This window comes from Haemorhous mexicanus, chromosome 9 (assembly GCF_027477595.1).
Source record: "Haemorhous mexicanus isolate bHaeMex1 chromosome 9, bHaeMex1.pri, whole genome shotgun sequence".
Classification (NCBI taxonomy): Eukaryota; Metazoa; Chordata; class Aves; order Passeriformes; family Fringillidae; genus Haemorhous; species Haemorhous mexicanus.
In genome coordinates, this window is record NC_082349.1 from 23,645,006 (window position 1) to 23,661,857 (window position 16,852).

A 16,852-nucleotide genomic window follows, 5' to 3' on the forward strand; every position below is an offset into this window, starting at 1 on the left:
AGGGAGGGAGGGAGGTGGGCGGTGAGAGGAGCAGTCGACGCACAAGATGGCCGCTGCCGGAGTGGCAGCGGGGCGGCGGCGGGCGATGGCGGCGCTGCCCCGGGGCCCGCGTGTACTACTGGAGGAGCAGCAGCAGGGCGCTGTGGCAGCCCCGGTGTGCCGGAGCTGAGGGGGCCGGTGGGCGCTGCAGGAAGCCCGGCCCGCGTGGTGAGCCGCGGGGTGCGGGGAACAATAGGGCGGGAGAGCTCTGCCCGCCTTGTCGAGAAAGGAGGCGGAGGAGCGGGCGCTGGGACGAGATGATCTCCAGAGGTGCTTTCTACTTCTAACAATTCCGTGACTTTGTGCCTCGCCAGGCCTCAGGCTCCTGCTGGGCTCGATTTCCGAACGCCTCGGGCAGGCGGGGAGGGACCGCAGTTCGCTGTGCCCGATGGGGGGGAGGCGGAGAGCGACTGGGTCCGGCTGGGGGTGGGGAGAGGCGGCAGCGCCTCAGGCTGCGGCGGCCGAGGGACAGGCGGCTTTTGTGTGCCCCCTCCGCCTGCTGTTGTTTTTTCCAGGGGCTCTGCCTGCCTTTGCGTGAGAAAACTCGTCCGTGTGTCGCGTTGAACAACAGAGACGGGGGGAAAATAATGACAGAGCCCTCCCCGTCCCCGGGACACCTCTCCGCTCTGGGTTGTGGCTCTTTTGTCTGTCGTGCCTGAGGGAAGAGCGGGGTGGCCGCGGCTCCCTCTGCATGGGGACAAACGATGGTGAAACCGCACAGGATCTCTCTGACTTGCACTAGTTTTTCCACCCTGGCATTGTTTTGGCTGTTGGATTACACCCACAGAGTGGGTAGGGTTTCATGCCGGGGGTGCGGTGTTGGTGTAGCTGGGATTTAATTTGCTTTGATGGTTGGGAATGTCCTGGTGTCAGTTTTGTCTTCAAAAGCCATTGTGAGGTCTGTCTTGTTTTAAAGCAGGGAACTGATGCAGGTTTTGTTTTTTTTTTTGTTTTTTTCCCTAGGAATTGGGAATGTTTTGTTTACCTCTGCACACCTTTTTGTCCAGAATGTATCTCTTATTTTTATACGTTTTTGTCAAGTATGTGTGACAAATCATTTGTTCCTCCAGCAGAAGCTACGGTTTTCTGTGCTTTTTTTGCCATATTGAAAATGGCTGAAGTGGGGGAAAAAATTAAAAATTTGCAGAAATAATTAAAAGGTTCAAAGTAACCTGGATTGCAGCTGAGCTGCTTTAATCGTAACTGGTGTAGCACTGCTGTCATTTAATGACTCTGCTGGAAGATAAATGCAGCATTTATACTCTATTCACATTATTTGGTTATAGAATTGTGAGATAATACAGGAGTACTCTGAGGCTGAAGTTAATGTATTCCTAAACTTCTGTTTTCTTACTTCTTTCAGGCTTATGAGGATGTGGAGGTGGTTAATTTTGTCAGCTATAAATGTCTGTATTGCTGCATTTGAAGTCAATGAAGCTAATATAGGACTTCATGGCTGTATAAATAACCTGTGTTCAGGAGCAGTTGGTACATTATTGCCAGTTTCTAAGCTTTACCAGGAGCTGCATGGCTTTCATCAGTGCATTAATACACAATGCTGATAATGAAATTATGCTTCTCACTAACATAAATAGAAGCAGACGTGACGTTATCAGGCACGTTTTCCTTTCCCAGTGATAGCTTCTGGCTTTGCCTTCCTGTCCTAGAAAAGGGTCTGTCAAAGCAGACAGCCTGACAGGCTGCTTGGAGGGAAATTTAGCAAGGCAGGTACCATCAGAGCAGTCTGTTTTGACAACCGGAGACATGAGTTTGCCAATCACTTAGGAGCAGCATGAACCCTCATCGACATAAGTGGGAAGTAACTTGTATGGTTTCTGGTGTTTTGTTGTTCGTTTTTGTGAGGGTTTTTTGTCAGCTTTGTATCCAAACTAGCTTTATTTAAAGCGAAATATTTTACAAATGTCTGATGGGATTGTTGTATGCTGATAATTAAAAAAACTAATGTTCCAGTGAACAGATAAACATATGAATCTGGAAACTGCAGCCATTAATATCACAGAGTTTAATTTAGGGGCATCTTGAGGCGTGTATTATTATATAAAGTGCTCATGCTAAAGCAGATGAAGAGAAATGAGAAGGAATGCTTTTGGAAACTTCTGACGTGTTGCCAATGATTCACCAGCAATCTGGGTGGAGCCATTATCAATCTTGTTGAATTAAGCATCACAGAAGTTGAGATTCTGTGAGTGTATATTAAAATAATGCTTTAATTACTTTGCATGGGGTTCAGAAATCTTGGGTGACACTGATGCTGGCTACCTTTCATAGTGATGGAAAAAACTGACATCCCGTTTAATTAGGGCCTCTATCTCTGAACTAACCAGTGCTGTAAAAGGTTGTTTCATGATACTTAACAAAATGACCTTTCCCAGTCTGTAATATGTAGTGATACAAAGGATAATTACCTTTTTTTTTTTTTTTTTAATCTGCACCAAGAATTACAGTTTACATGCTGGATACCTGGGGGAAAAATGTTTCAGCCATTTGAAAGAACTTGTGGAGTCATAGCTTTCCAGTGGTATGATATGTAAAGCTGAATTAGAAGGAAAGAGCTCATCTGCATGTAGGTTCCTAAACTTCCCAAGAATCTCAGAACAGTGATGCAGAAGCCACTATAAGGTATCGTTTAAGCAGATGACCTTTTATAAAACTTTATTTTTTTTGCGAAGCCTACTCATTGTTTAAAATTCCTCTCCCACCATGGATTCATTGAGTCATTTTGCAGATGAAAGTCTGTGTGGTTTTGTGGTGGTTTTTCCCACACCCAGTAAATCAGGTAGTTGTTTGCTGGAGCATCCCAAGTAACATTGGCTGGTGGGCCAGAAAAACAAATCTGGCATGGCAGATAAAACATTGGGGAATTAGTAGTTTGAAGTTAATGTCTTCGACTGTACTAGGTAACAAGTGGGAAACTATTATCATACAGGCATAATGATATAATATGCTGCTATTGTGAAAAAATATTATATAAACACACTGCACTGACTGAAATTTCAGTGTGTCCTTCAAGATTCCATATAGGCTCTGTTACAGCAATGAAGTCTAGGGACTCTGCTAGCTGAGAAAGAAACCCACAAATGTTTACTTACATTATATTACTTTCCTTTCTGAGCACAGGTTCCACAGTGTGCCCAGAATTAGGTGCAGTTCCCATCACTGAGTCTGACCATTTGTTTTGCTGAAGTGCGTTTCTCGATAATTACTTTTTGCATCAGTCTCATTTTCTTCATTACCAGTTCAGTTAAAATTGAAATGGTATTAGATTTCCAAGGGCTAACTGATTTCCTAATGAGGTTTTTTATTTGTGGAAGTGGGTTAATGGGCAAGAAGGTGCAAAAGTCCTGATGGCTTATTATAAATAGATTTTTCTGATATAAAAATATCTTCTGGTTAGAGTGCTTGAGGAAACAGTTTTACTGTTACTGCATGACAGTATCATATTGGGTCCCATCAGCTGGAGAAGAAAGATATTTGGTGATAGAAATAGCAAGAATTCTAAATAACTTGCTGTAAATGTGTGTTGTCAGAGGCACTGCTCTGTGTTAGAAAGTGTAGAGGGGTGTTTCATGCAGGTATGATGGGTGTCCTGGCCTCACACTGAGATTACTTTCTAATGGAGTGAGAAGTGAGGCAGCTGAAGGGGATCTAAGGGAAACTTCAGTGGGGAGAGATGACTTCTGATATGCATCAGGCCATATATGCATATTCAAAAGGCCCTGGACATCCTATGCAGACTTTTACATGAAAGCTTCTGCTCCACATGCTAGGCTAGATTTTCTTCCCCCAGAAAAAAAAAAAAAAAAAAAAAAAAAAAGATATTTCAGGAATCCTAAAAATCACATGGAGAATAAGATCTCCCTTTATCACTGGATCGTACAAAGTAGATAGAGGCCTCTGTAAGCTACCTTGTTAGAATGAAGACATTTTTAGGAATGTGGACAAAAATCTTCATATGAGAGAGAGATGTGAGCAGAAGAGGGGAGACAAGGGAAGAGGATTGTTTAGACACAAAAAAGGATATTTTTTTTCTTATTCTGCTACATAAGAAATGGAAGATACGCAGTTTAACTGAAATGTAGTGGAAGTGTTGCTGGAGGAACAGATCTTTCACTTGCTTCACATAGATTGTGACAGAGTTGCCATGTAATTTGATACAAAGAACACAGAAGGGAGTGTTCCTGTCAGGGAACGCTAGTGACTCTGGAATTCAATATTCCAGAAACTGGAGGATTTATTGACAGTTATGCCTTCCAGCCATGGTCACTAAAACCACCATAAGGGCATGTTGTTCTTGCCTCTGGCTGAACAGACCCCTCTCACTACAGATTGCTTGCAAAACCACTTCTTGAAGTATTAATTTTCAATTACGAATTTTCTGGTGTTTGTGATGTGCATGTTATATTGATCAGGACTGCTTCAGGTATAAGACAGCTGAAGAAATAAAGTGTTTGGTGTAGCCGAAATGTGCTAGGCTGGGAAAATGAGATCTCGCAGGTGGTTCCTTATTTCTTTTAGTTTGTTTTTTGTTTTAAGGTGGAAAGTCTGGTTGGTCCCATCTCTCTACTATTCCAGTTTAATAGGTACTCTTTCAAAGCAGGCTGTTAATCTTAAATAAAAATCTGGACATTCCAAATGTAATCATTTTTCAGGATGCTTCCGTGTTCATTAGATTCTGTCAGGATAAGCTTTGAAAGTTGAGGTATGGTTGCTTTTAAACTTGTTGTTGTTAACAAAAAGCTGGTTGATCAGCTGATGGAGAGGAATGTTTCTAGCTTGGATCTAAAGGTCTTCTCAGCACTTTCTCCTGAACTCATTTTGAGCAATTACTTTAGTTCAGATAGTGAGTAATTTGGAAGGGTTTTGAACTACAACTTTTAACTTTCTTGCTATTTACAAAGGCGACATCTACAGTGGCAGGAATCTCACCTCTTTGCTGTGCATTGGAGGTTTTCAGAGACTTGCAACTAAATATTTTTGATAAATTGTATCAGCCAGTGTTGGTCACCATCTCAAAATTAGGTGCTACCTTTAGGGCAAAAGGTGTAAGGTTCGGGGAAGGTGTTACAAAGGGAATGAATTGAAATTCATGCCACAGAGGATGGTCTTAATTACCTGCTTGTTAGTAAACCAAGTTCTGTGGAACACTCCCAGTGTTCCATAGCATTTAACTTTCTCTGTGCTGTGTTTTTAGAGTAAACTTACTCGTAATGACTTGGCCCTCTTCACTTTCTGTAGCAATTGTGTTTGAATTAGTAACTTCTCCATGTCTTACTACAGTCACTTTGTAATATAAATGCCCTTGGAAAGTGACTGAAATAAAACTCTTACTGTTGACTTACTTTTTCTGTAAGTCACATTCTTTCAGCTTGTTCTCCTTCCACCTCCATTCCTTTTGTTACCACTTTAGAATAGAAGTCCTTGAGGTGCTATTTGATGTTAGAACTGTACCAACAAATGGAACTGTTAGGACTTCATTATCCAGCCACTCACTGTACTGCAAGATAAAGTGTTTTGTCCTGTGGTTTTGGGTTTTTTTTTCAATTCTGTGCTAAGATGCAAGAACTGAAGGAGAGACCTTGAAATTAATAGTCTTGAAATGAAACCAAATTGTAAAGTAAATTGAAGAAAGTGAGTTTGATTAGCTTATGTGGCATTCCTGAATTGTGGCATGTTGCATAAACATTATTTGTTGAACATTAATGATTCTGCAGTTATGCAGGCCTAATGATAATTTAATCTCACTTTTCTGGATATAAACTGTTCTCTGGGAGGCTTAATAGAAAAAGTTCTGCTGCCTTTATAAGTGAACATTATGCTAATGAAATCTTGAAAAATCTGCTTATGAGTCCAGTTTGTGATGTGTCACAATTTAAAATTCCTATTTCATTGTACAAAAATCAAGCTTGGGTCTTGTGCCGCAGATTGAGGTGGTTTGAGGAGATAGGAAATAGCAACATGCTGTCCTGCTTTTCAGTCTGTGTATGGAAGGAAGAGCAGGAATTGTGAAGCAGATCTCAGCCTCCACCCTCTACCAATGAAGAATCTTCACAGCTATGTATGATGTGCACATATATTTCTTGAGCTCTGCTAGAGCAATTGTTTGTTTACCGTAGCATCTGGGAAGTTGGTTCTAGGCGTGTCTGAGGGGCTTTGTACCAAATCACCTAATGTAAACAGAACTAATTAATCACATTGGAAAGATCTTGATAAATAGCTGTTTACCATCATACAGAAATTGTTACTAGCACCTGCATTGTTGTTAATTATTGTATGGGTAGACAAAATCCAGAAAGGTTTGGAAGCTGGAAAATGGCTTGCTCTTATTTAGCAGCTCTGAAGGACAGTAATTCTTGGTCTTGCTTGCTTTGAGGGGATGTGGATTTTGGATCAAAAATAGATGGAAACAGGGCAAAGTCTCATAAATTAGTAAAGCAATTGCAAAAGAAACACCACTCTCTGATGTACCTTTCCAGACTTGAAATAACTTTTCTCTAAGGAGTCTTTATCTCTTTGCTTGCTAAAATGCTGTTTTCTTTGTAGGATTTTTTTTTCCTGGATGCATGATTGTCTTTACCTCTCCTGTTCTCTTTAATGATCTTTCATTCTCTTTCATTCTATTTTTCCTGTAATTTTTTTTCCCCATTTAACTTTGTTCTGCTCTGAGCCACTCATCAATTTAGCCAGCTAATGCAGGTAACAGAGATGGCTTATTGCCTCTTAGTTTCATTTCTTTCTAGTTCAGAGTTGCAAGATAGGTGGTTTGGATAATGGAACAACCTGTGGTACTCTTTGTTCTTAGAATTTACTGAGGACTGCTGAAACCTCACTGCTTCCTCTGGAACTGATGAGAAGTTAGGGAATATTGTGACCACCTTGTTATTGTAAATTTGAAAGGAGACATGGAGAAAGATAAAAATAAGTTAGGCTAAACTGGCCTGATGAGGTGGACTGGGTTAGTTAAACCAAAGGCACTCTGGCTGTCCTTCCTGTTTTATGAGTCATTCTGCCATTTAATTGTGTCAGAAGGCCTCCTGTAGAATTAATTAAAAAGGAGACCTTATTAGTGCTGCAAAAACATATAGTCAATTTGAACTTTAGTTTTCCTTGTTTAAACCAGGCCTTATGGATAGAAGATTGACACTGTAACTTCTTTGTTAGTGAATCATAACAGTGGAAAGAAAATGTTATTCATGGCAGTGAGAATTGCTTAAACTTTGGTTATTTGGAGTAGACCAGACTATTTAAAATGTAACTGTTTGTTGCCAGCTATTGTCAGATTCTGCTAAAGAGATGTCAGCCAGCAGGATTGTCTTCTGGACTTGCTAACCTGTGTGTGGATTGTTACTTTCCTGTACTTGTGTGCTGTATTAAATCATGCTAGCTGAATATACCTCTTTCATGCTACCTTTTAATGCTGCTTATCCACTGTTTTATAGTTTTTACAAAACCATTTCTTGAAGACATCTCACCTTGATTTCATCTGGTTTCGTCTCCTGAACATTTTATTCCATTTTAAGGATGTATTTGTGTTAAGAATCTTCAGGGATATAAATAATTTCAGTGCACAGAAAAGGTGCTCAAAGTAAGGCTTGCTGTGTTGGAAACCCTCTATACCATCCCATCTCTTTTTTTAGAAGAGGTTCCCTGTTGATAACAGTATGAGTGTGGAGGTATGTGGAATAGCTTAGTTCTAACTCGTGCCAAAATGCATTGGCAAACTGAGCTTTTTGGTTTTTCCTTCAGTGATGCTGCTTAGCATTTTACTGGTGACCTGTCTGTAGGCATAAAAGTTCTGTTGGAGTGCAAGATACTTTTAATTTTCATTAAAATAATAAAGTGAAAGGCTGTGCACAAAGCTCTCAAACACCTTAAACGGGAAGCAAAAAGGCACAGCCCAGTTGGTTGCAAATCAAAATAAATTCCTTAAGTTGTACTAAATTTACCCCCTTTCTCTAATTATTGCTAGACTTAAGACTTATCTTCTCTCTGAGAAGTGTGATTTTTGCAGAATATATTCTTAGCGGAGGGAAACTTGGCAGAATTTTCATCTGTCCTTAATGCATGATGTTCTTTCTCATTTCTGCAGCATTTGCAAAAAGGAAAAAATAAAAATAGGATTAATAAGGTGGTATCAACACTGGCAAGTAGCTTTCAGGCTTTTTTTTTTTTTAAGCATTCATTCCTTTACCAGGAGTATTGGAAATTCATCAGTTAAGGCAGAATAACCTAAGTGTCAACGTCTGCACTGCAGTTCATAGAAATGCAGTATTTTCTGCCTGGTTTTCTGTAAATCTGAGGATTTACATGATTTCAGCAAACAGAGATCTGTAGTAAGCTTTTCTGGTCACTCCTTTCTCAGTGGAACTTTTCTGTCAAATGCTTCTAACAAAATAGCACTCAGGGGCGGGGTGGGGATGTCTGTGGGTGTGTTTCTGAGGAGAATTCTATGCTCACAGCAGTTTTTATGTGAGTTTTTAGATTCACTAGACTGCTTGAGAAACAGAACTTGTGCTTTGTCAAATTGAAGCTTGGCCATGATGTGGGTGATTTCAGGACATACCAGGAGGAAAGGCTTCCACAGAAATCCTTGGTATTGGCATTTGAGGATGTGATGATGTGGCTGTCGCATTAGGCACTATGGGAGAGCAAAGGGGTGTGGAGTCAGGATTACTCACCAGGTATTAAAACAGTCACCGGTATATTTTAACTAAAATCTCAATTGGAAAAATAAAACCCAACCTCCTACAGTGTCTTCCAGTGAGTAATACGGGTATTCATTCACTGATAAATAAAAATGTGGCTTGTCCTTCCCCAGGAGAGGACAAAAGGGGGGAGAAAGCCCTTGCTTATTTACCAGTTTATATGACAGTAATTGGGAGCCTTTAGGACAGGGAAGTGAGTGGCAGCAATCCTTTCCTTCAAGCACATCTGATAATTTATTAATGTAATTTCAGAAACTTGGTGTAGCATTTGAGAAGTGGGAATAGTCACTGATCTTGATGTGACAAGCTGCTATGTGAGTTGTCATTACAGAATAAAAATGGACAGTAAGCCTATAGAAATCCAGTGACTCGAGTATGCTAATAAATACATTTAAATACTTTGTTCTTGTAAGGTTTTGCATGCTGAATAATTCCCAGTGCAGTTAGGAGGGATACACTATTGCTATTACAGGTGCCTCTGACTTATCCATTTTTAGAATTTTCTTTTTTGAATTGTTTGTCATTATGTTTTAGCATACTGTCATTGCTTTTATTCCAAAAACAGCAAGTGGCTGAATACAGGGATATGTGTAAAGAAACTGCATGGATGGTAAGAGTTTCAATGCCTAGTTTTACTTTCCTATACCTTACCATATATTTGGATATCTGCTGTTTAACTAGGCTTACACAACACAAGCCAGAGGAAATTTAAATTATCAAATCATGCAAATATTGGTTATACATGACTGGCTTGTCATTTGTCATGGTTTGGACTGCAGCAACAGTGGTGCAATGGGCAGCTGAGTTCTCTTTTGAAGACTCTTAAAAACAGGAGATTTGAAACATGGGAGGATCTTTCTGAGTAGTTCATGTGTGCCATAACTGTAAAACATTGATCAGGTGTACTCTGTACTCTCAAGGTGCTGGGCAAGGTAGCACTGCAGTCAGTGTGTGTGAATGCTCAATCACTTGTAGTCTTATGGCAGTCTGGGACAATGCCTATTAAAATTTCATGGTGAGCTGTCACTACTTCAAGGAGATTGTTAATGGAAGTTAAATCACCCAAATGAAGTACAGAGTTGCTTGATTTTGTAGCTACTGTTATTTTCTTTCTGAGCATATTTCAGTCTTAAGATACTGGACTAGATAAGCCTTATCTAGTCCAGTATCTTAGTTTTCCTTGAGTGAAGTCTAAATTTTTGTGAGTAAAGTTGGTTAGTGCAAGTTTACCCTTTGCTTTTAAAAAGTTAAGCTGGTTCAGCATGCTGTGGAGATCTGTGTACTTTTTAGTAACACAACTCTGGCAGTAGTTTGTGAGATAGTTTGTGAAATTTTATCCCATGTATTTTTTATTTTACATCCTTCTGGGTGCTGATACTGCAATAATATAGTCGTAACATGTTTTTAGAGATGAATATATCTTTGAAGACTGGGAATGAGAAAAATTCTTTGTGGACTGCTCCATTTAGAGTAAGCCTCATGCAAAGTAAGCAGTAAGTAAGAGGAGTGTTTTTTAAAAGACAACATTCCCTGTTTGGAGGAGAACTGTTATTACAAGTCATAAGCAACAAAATTCATCAAGTTGGTGCTGGATTTTTAGTAGATTACTCTCAGGATTATTGCCTTTTGCCTTCTTGATTGAATGATTTTCAAGTTAGGTAACTTTAAACTTCTATAACTAGTATGGAGTCAGCTGTCTGTCTCTGCCTCCACACACGCTCAGGATGGCTCTTGCACACTGGGCTTCAAAAGATGAGTCTGGATGCTAGGTTTTTTCGGTCTTCAGAATTGTTTATTATTTCTTATCTATAAAGTCCTTTCTCTGCCCGAAGGATCTGACCAGCACGGCAGCCAAAGGCACTCTGCCCACCCCCAAGGTGGTCTCATCTTTTATAACAAAAACTACGTATATCATATTTACCTTTTATCCCCAATACCTATCATCTTCGTCACTAACTACACCCTCATCCCAGGCCAATCCCCAAATGCCAACACCACTCCAGAAGATGGAAGACAGGAAGAAGAAAGAAGAGCCTGGTGGCACACCTTGATTCCTCTATCTTGTCTCTGCAACCCCCCAGTACCAAAACCCCAAAATTTGTGATTCACCCTATAATGATATCTTCCCTTCACTATTTACACTCGAGTGATTCTCGCAGGTTCTATTTCTTCATACATCGGTGGCACATCCCTAGATGGATCAAAATCAAGCCACCAAGTGCTTTTGGCAACATTCTAAGACTCCCGAGCCCCCCAAGGGTTCTCTCGGTAGCTCTGGACATCAGGAATGATGTGCTGAGCTCCCAGAACTAGGGTTATAATTCAAAACTTCTTAATAAGAGGATGTAGGATATTCTTTTTCCCAGTTGAATTCAGGCTCCTGCAAAAAATAAATAAACCTCTTCTCCACTACTGATGGGAAGATCATTGAGATGTTGGATGTTGGGTTTTTTCTCTTACACATGACTGTCTTATGTTGTTTGCTCTATTAAAAAATGTAAGGCAACAGCTTTCATTTTTGTGGTTAAGCCTGAAATGTTTGTTACTGGTTTAAGAGTAGGTGTTTAATGGAAACCCTGAGAATTGAGCCTTTTGTTACTACTCACTAAAATGGTGGGTAATTTTGTCATGGGTTTGACACTGGCTAGAAGCCAGGTACCCACAAAAAAAAACCACCCACCTAAAAAAACTATTCACTTTTTCTCCTCTCTGTAGTTGAGCAGAAGATGGGGGAAAGAACAGCTAAAAGGCTCATGGGGTGAGATAAGGATTAGGAGAAAACTCTAAGGGCTAAACAGGCTCAAAAATTAAAAGGTATGAAGAAAAATTTATTAACAGAATTAAAAGAGGATAATGAGAAGTAAAATAAACCTTTAAAACATCTTCACCCCTGTGGCTCTTGTTTTCCCATCATTGACAGTGCAAGGAGACAAAACATAGAGTTTGTAGTCAGTTTGTCAGTTCTAAAAATCTTTTCTTTAGTTTGTTTAGGGGAAGGAGTCTCTTCTGTTATGCTGGGGGGTCCTTCCCACAGGAGACAGTTCTCTTTGAACTTTTCAAACGTGGTTCTGATTTTCACGAGTAGCAGTCCTGCCCAATGTGTTGCAGTGTGAGTCCCTCCCATGGGCAAAGCAGTCTTCCCACAACTGTTTTTCATGAGCCATTCAGTTCGTGGGATGTAGTTTTTAAGAATGAGCTGCTCTAGTATAAAAGCAAGGCTCCTCTTCTCTGTCTCTGGAAGCCAGGGTTCTCTCTCTCTATTCAAGTTTCTCACTAGATTACAGCTTCTCAGCATCCACACACTGTGGTCTGAGCGCCTTTTTTTTCCACGGACTGTGGGTGAGTTCTGCATCTTCCCTATGCACTTCATGAATTACAGGGAAACTGTTGTGTTGTAGTGCTCACCATGGCTTGCAGAAGCATCTCGGTTCCCATGTCTGGAGCACCTCCACCTCCACCAACATTAGTATTGCCGTGTTTTCCTCACATGTCTTCACCTTCTCCGTTTTCTGACTCGGAAGAGAGTTGGTGTCCCTAGGTTCCTTTGTTATCAAGTTCTATCACCCGTAAAGTTTTTATAGAGTTCCGCAGCGCTCAAAGGTTGATTCTGTCCGGGGAGCGCGTTGGGAATTGCTCGCCATGCCTCCCACTGCTGGTCATGTGGTCCCAGCCAGCACAGTGTGAGCACCAGCCGCTGGCTCCACTCAGTGCCTCTCCTCGTGCAGGGTGCCAAAAAAGAAAAGCTGCTGCCACCTCTTCTCCCCTTCTGCTTGCAGCATGGCTTGCTAAGAGCAGCTAAACAAGTAAAGTTCATTGCGAGCCATGCCAAAATGGCAGCGGCCGTGCGGCACCGCACCGATTTCGACCACGCGGTCCTGTCTGTGCGGCTGCTCCCGCCGCTGGCCCCGGCCACGTGGGTTTGGCTGCGTGGCTGCTCGTGGTGCCAGGATGGTCCCCCCAGCAGCATGGCCCCCATGGCCACCCTGGGAAGGTCCCAGTGGCCCCTCTTACTACCCCTCGGAGAGGCAGAAGAGGAACTGAGTTCCCTTTTTTCTTTTCTACTACGTTGTCACAGAGGCGTTGCTAACTTCCCTGATTGGGCCAGCCAATATGTCCATCATCGGAGCCTTTAGAGATTGGCTCTGTTGGACATGGTAGAAATTTCGAGGAGCTTCTATTTCAGAAGCCAGATTGTGTTAAACTAACACAACTTTTAATGATGTTTTCAAGCTGTAAAGAAAAGATTCTATTTTTATAAATATAGAAGGTGAGGCTGACAAAAGTCTGCAAAATATTTAAGGATGGAATTTTTTTCATGTAATTGAAGGTTGCCTGAAAAGTCTAATTCAAAAGGAGTACCTTGCCCCAGGCTATTTTTGGCCTCTGGAACTGCTTTTTTTAGCAATGCTACAAATTGAATCACCGGCTGCCAGTATCATTTAAAGCAAGTGAGGTTCAATTACATTCTGAGTCAGACGTACCTGAATTAACCTGCTTTTCAGCAACAGTTGTGTCACCTCTCCTGCTGCTACTTAAAGACTTTAAGCTCTGTGTGAATGGTAATTTAACACTGCCTAAAAGTCTTGAGCCGGCTTGTCAGTGCTGAATAGTGTTTAGATTTTTACATCAAATCTGTTAGAGATGTGGAGAAAATCTTGTATAGTCTGTTGACTACCTTATTTATTTATGGAATTGTTAACAAGAGAGCTGAAATTCTCCAGGCTTGGTGCCATTGCTGCCACAGCTGCCTCTTGACCTTGGATGACTCCAGAGCTGTAGTGTAGATTAGATTGTGTTATTAAAACACAGTTGCAGTCTCTGTCATGAAAACAGGTAGAATAAGATAACAAACATAAGTTTCACAGATGAGTAATATTCCTGCTATTTTTGCAAGTGAAGCTATTACCAGACTCAACAAAGAAGTATATCTGGTTTTGTTTGGGCCCTGTAAGCTATTTTTGTATCAACTATTGTAGCATTTACAGTTGCTTCCTCTTTGCAGCTAGGTTCTAGGGGCAGTAAGGTGATGCGAGTTATGGACTGCTAGAGCGTTCTCTGGACAGTACTGCACTCAGTGCTGTAACTGCAATGAGCTGAAAGGATGGCTTTGACTGTATTTGCATAATGTGCACCATTAAGCATTGCTTAAATCTAGCACTGTTTTTGAAATTAGGTAATTTTGGTGTAGATTTAATATAAAGTAACAATTCCACAAATTATTGCTCATATTCCTTTTTCCATTTCACTTACTCTCATCATTCCAACCTGTTAATGTAGTCATCCTTATTGTTAGGACTGCTGAATAACATTTAGGTAGCTAGTTAAAATTTAGGCAATACTTTCAAGATGGCTTCCATTAATGAAGAAATACATAAAATTCTGTGTTGCCCTGGTTGTGCCCAAATAAGCTGCTTATGATGCATGACTAAGGAAGGATAAAGACATTGTAGTGACACCAAGATTTTCCCCTCTCTTTTCCTCAACTTTTCATTTTCATCTGCCAGATGCCTGTAGTAGTTGTCAGGTAACTGTCGATTATTCCTACATGGAAAAGAGCAATACTGGTCTCGGTGATCCAGAACACTACTCACTGCAATTGCTTTCTCCTCCTCAAATCTACTACTTGGGGTTATTTTAAACAAGCTGTTTGTGTGGCTGATTTGTTGCCTTGTTTTAGTTAGAATGAGGTATTGGTTGTGTAATTGCTGTCCACCCACGTTTCTGCCTACCTGTGTTTATTAATAAAGATCTATGTTTAAAACTTCAGCTTGGACAACTATGCTACCAGTCCAGCTGGAATATCTTAGGAAGGAATGGGAAAGAAAGAGTAGTGGCTTCTCTAGCTGACACTGAGAGGTAATATCTGTCTGTACCCTTGAATCTGAAGACTTCTACAAGCTTGTCCTCTTTATCTTTGCCATAGCTTTTTTCAAATATGTGTCTTCTCTGGGAAAAGCAAATTAATAGCTTGCCTTCTTAGCAGGAGGTTTGAGAGCTCTTGAGGATTTGACCCATTGAACCCAAGTCCCTGTCCTGAAAACTACTGTGGATTTTTGAAGTGCCTTCTGCCTTTGGTCTATTAATCTGTTTGGTTTTTCCTTGATTTTTTAAATATTGGTTTAGTCATTGTATTCCTGTTAGAGTTTTCATTGACAAATGCAAGAACTCCTAATTTGAAGTGAAAGGAACATGTTGTAGAGCTGTTGTAGAGCTGCTATTAACTCCCTAGACTTTATCATCTATTGGTAGAAAAAAATTCTAGGTGGTAGATCATAAAACCATTTTGCTATTTAGATACATGTCATTTCCTCTTTTAAATAAGCTGTAAGGGATGTATAATATCAACCAGAAATTGTGAAGCTGGTTCTGTATATCTTCCCTGAAAATTTATGATTTTATTCACATGCAGGTTTTATATTTTAGAGGGCATGAGCAAGAACACTTAAATTTTGTCTACACGTGTTGTCTTTTAATGTTCGTGACCCTAATGGTGGTTGAGTGAGAATAGGGGTCAAGAAAATGATATATCAGGTTTCATTCCATGTTTTTCCTGTTAAACACCATATAAATAACTTCATTTGGCAGTTTTTTTTCTGTAGGAAGACGTGAGGTCTTCCTCACAGGATGTTGGGAAGCTTAAATAATTGTAAGTTGCTTTCAGAGCTTCTGTTGGGGAGGTACTGTGGGAGAGTTGTGATGTTGATGGTTTGGTTTTCTTGTTTTCCTTGTGTTATTACTAAGCAGGGAGTTTCAAATAAGGAATAACATCTTGTCCTCAACTGGCCCCATTTTCCTAAGGTACTTCACTGACTCTACCAAGTAAGAGATTTTTGCCTGACATGACATAAATTTCCCCCTTTGTTTTCGCAGTCAAAAATTACTGAGGAGAAGAAAAAGTAGATCCGATTTAACTGAGCTTCGGTTACTTTGGGACATAGTTTTGACGATGTTCATGATTTTATCTTTGCTTCTTTTTTTAAGAGCTTTAGTACCCAGCTACTAAAGCCAGCTAAGGCTTTGAAGGAAGGGCTGGAATATGCATTACGTACAGACTTGCAGGTTGTGGGTTGGGTGGGGATTTCTTAGCTGGGGCTCTGTGCTGTGGGCAGTGTTCGGTGGTGCTGGGTGTGTGCTGGCAGCACGCATGCGTGGAGCAGGAATGAGGAAGCCGGGCCCTTGCTGCCAGAGGAGTTTACTGGGGAGCTCGAGAGAGCAAACAGGAAGGGGGAAAAACCCCTGAATCTGTTGCATATACCCTTCTGGCCTTATGGTATGTGTTGTTCATGGAGCTTCCCAGGCAGAGGTAAGAAGCTTTTTTCTTCTACCTTCTCTTCTCTGGTCAGGACTTTCCCTCTCTCTTAAAAATTTTTCAGAGGTTTTTCTGTGGAACTGGATATGGAAAACATGGCTAATGTAATTTACCCTTTTCTGCGAACCGTGAAGTTGGCAGTACAGGGTGCTTGTGAAAAAAACACTTTACTTTTAGCTGGTCAGGGCTTCCCACAGGTTGTCAGATTAGTTTTTCCCTAAAATGATATTCAAGACTTTTTAAAGTATTTCCTGAGGGAAAAGAAGAAAGCTACTTAAGTGCCCTCAGAAATATTGTTTATTACAATGAGCACACTGGAGTAAAAGACAAAAAGGTTCTGGGAAACAGGGCAAAAATTTGTCTGCTTGGCACTAGACAGGAATGGAGGAGGTTCAGCTGCTGGCTAGCATTGTAGTATGGGTATCTGGTTAGGAATTGCTTTACTGTTGTCTGTTAATTTAATTTAGGTTGTTGATTTATTTTTAATTTCGAAGTGTCAGAGGTTTTGAGATAGTTAATGTACTGCAGGACCAGTCTCACAGAAGAGAGAAGTGGTTACTTTTTCTCAGAAAAGTGTAAGTTATTATCAAGGAATAAGAGTCTTTAAAAGAATTAATGAAGTGGTGTTTTCTTTATTAGAATAAACAGTGATTACTCAAGAGTTGTATCTGCATGAGCAGTTCAGTTGGCAAGCCTGAGTTTGTTTTGACTCTGAGGAGCTGCTGTAGTGTTAAGCTTAGCACTAAATAGGCTTTACTTGTGTTCACTGGTAACTGCGACA

The 16,852-nt window shown here is 40.6% G+C and overlaps 1 protein-coding gene across 13 annotated transcripts in view; it reads left to right on the forward strand.

Moving 5' to 3' along the window:
• Window positions 1–21: 21 nt before the first annotated feature.
• RC3H1 (ring finger and CCCH-type domains 1) overlaps window positions 22–16,852 on the forward strand; it is a 71,782-nt gene continuing 54,951 nt past the window's right edge. For 10 of the 13 annotated variants that reach the window (XM_059854497.1, XM_059854501.1, XM_059854504.1 and 7 more), the window contains exon 1: window positions 22–207. The gene's annotated coding sequence lies outside the window, so the exon portion shown is untranslated. Of the gene's footprint in view, window positions 208–290; window positions 310–15,927; window positions 16,066–16,852 lie in introns of those variants that run through there. The other 3 variants (XM_059854500.1, XM_059854499.1, XM_059854511.1) reach the window with 3 other exon arrangements.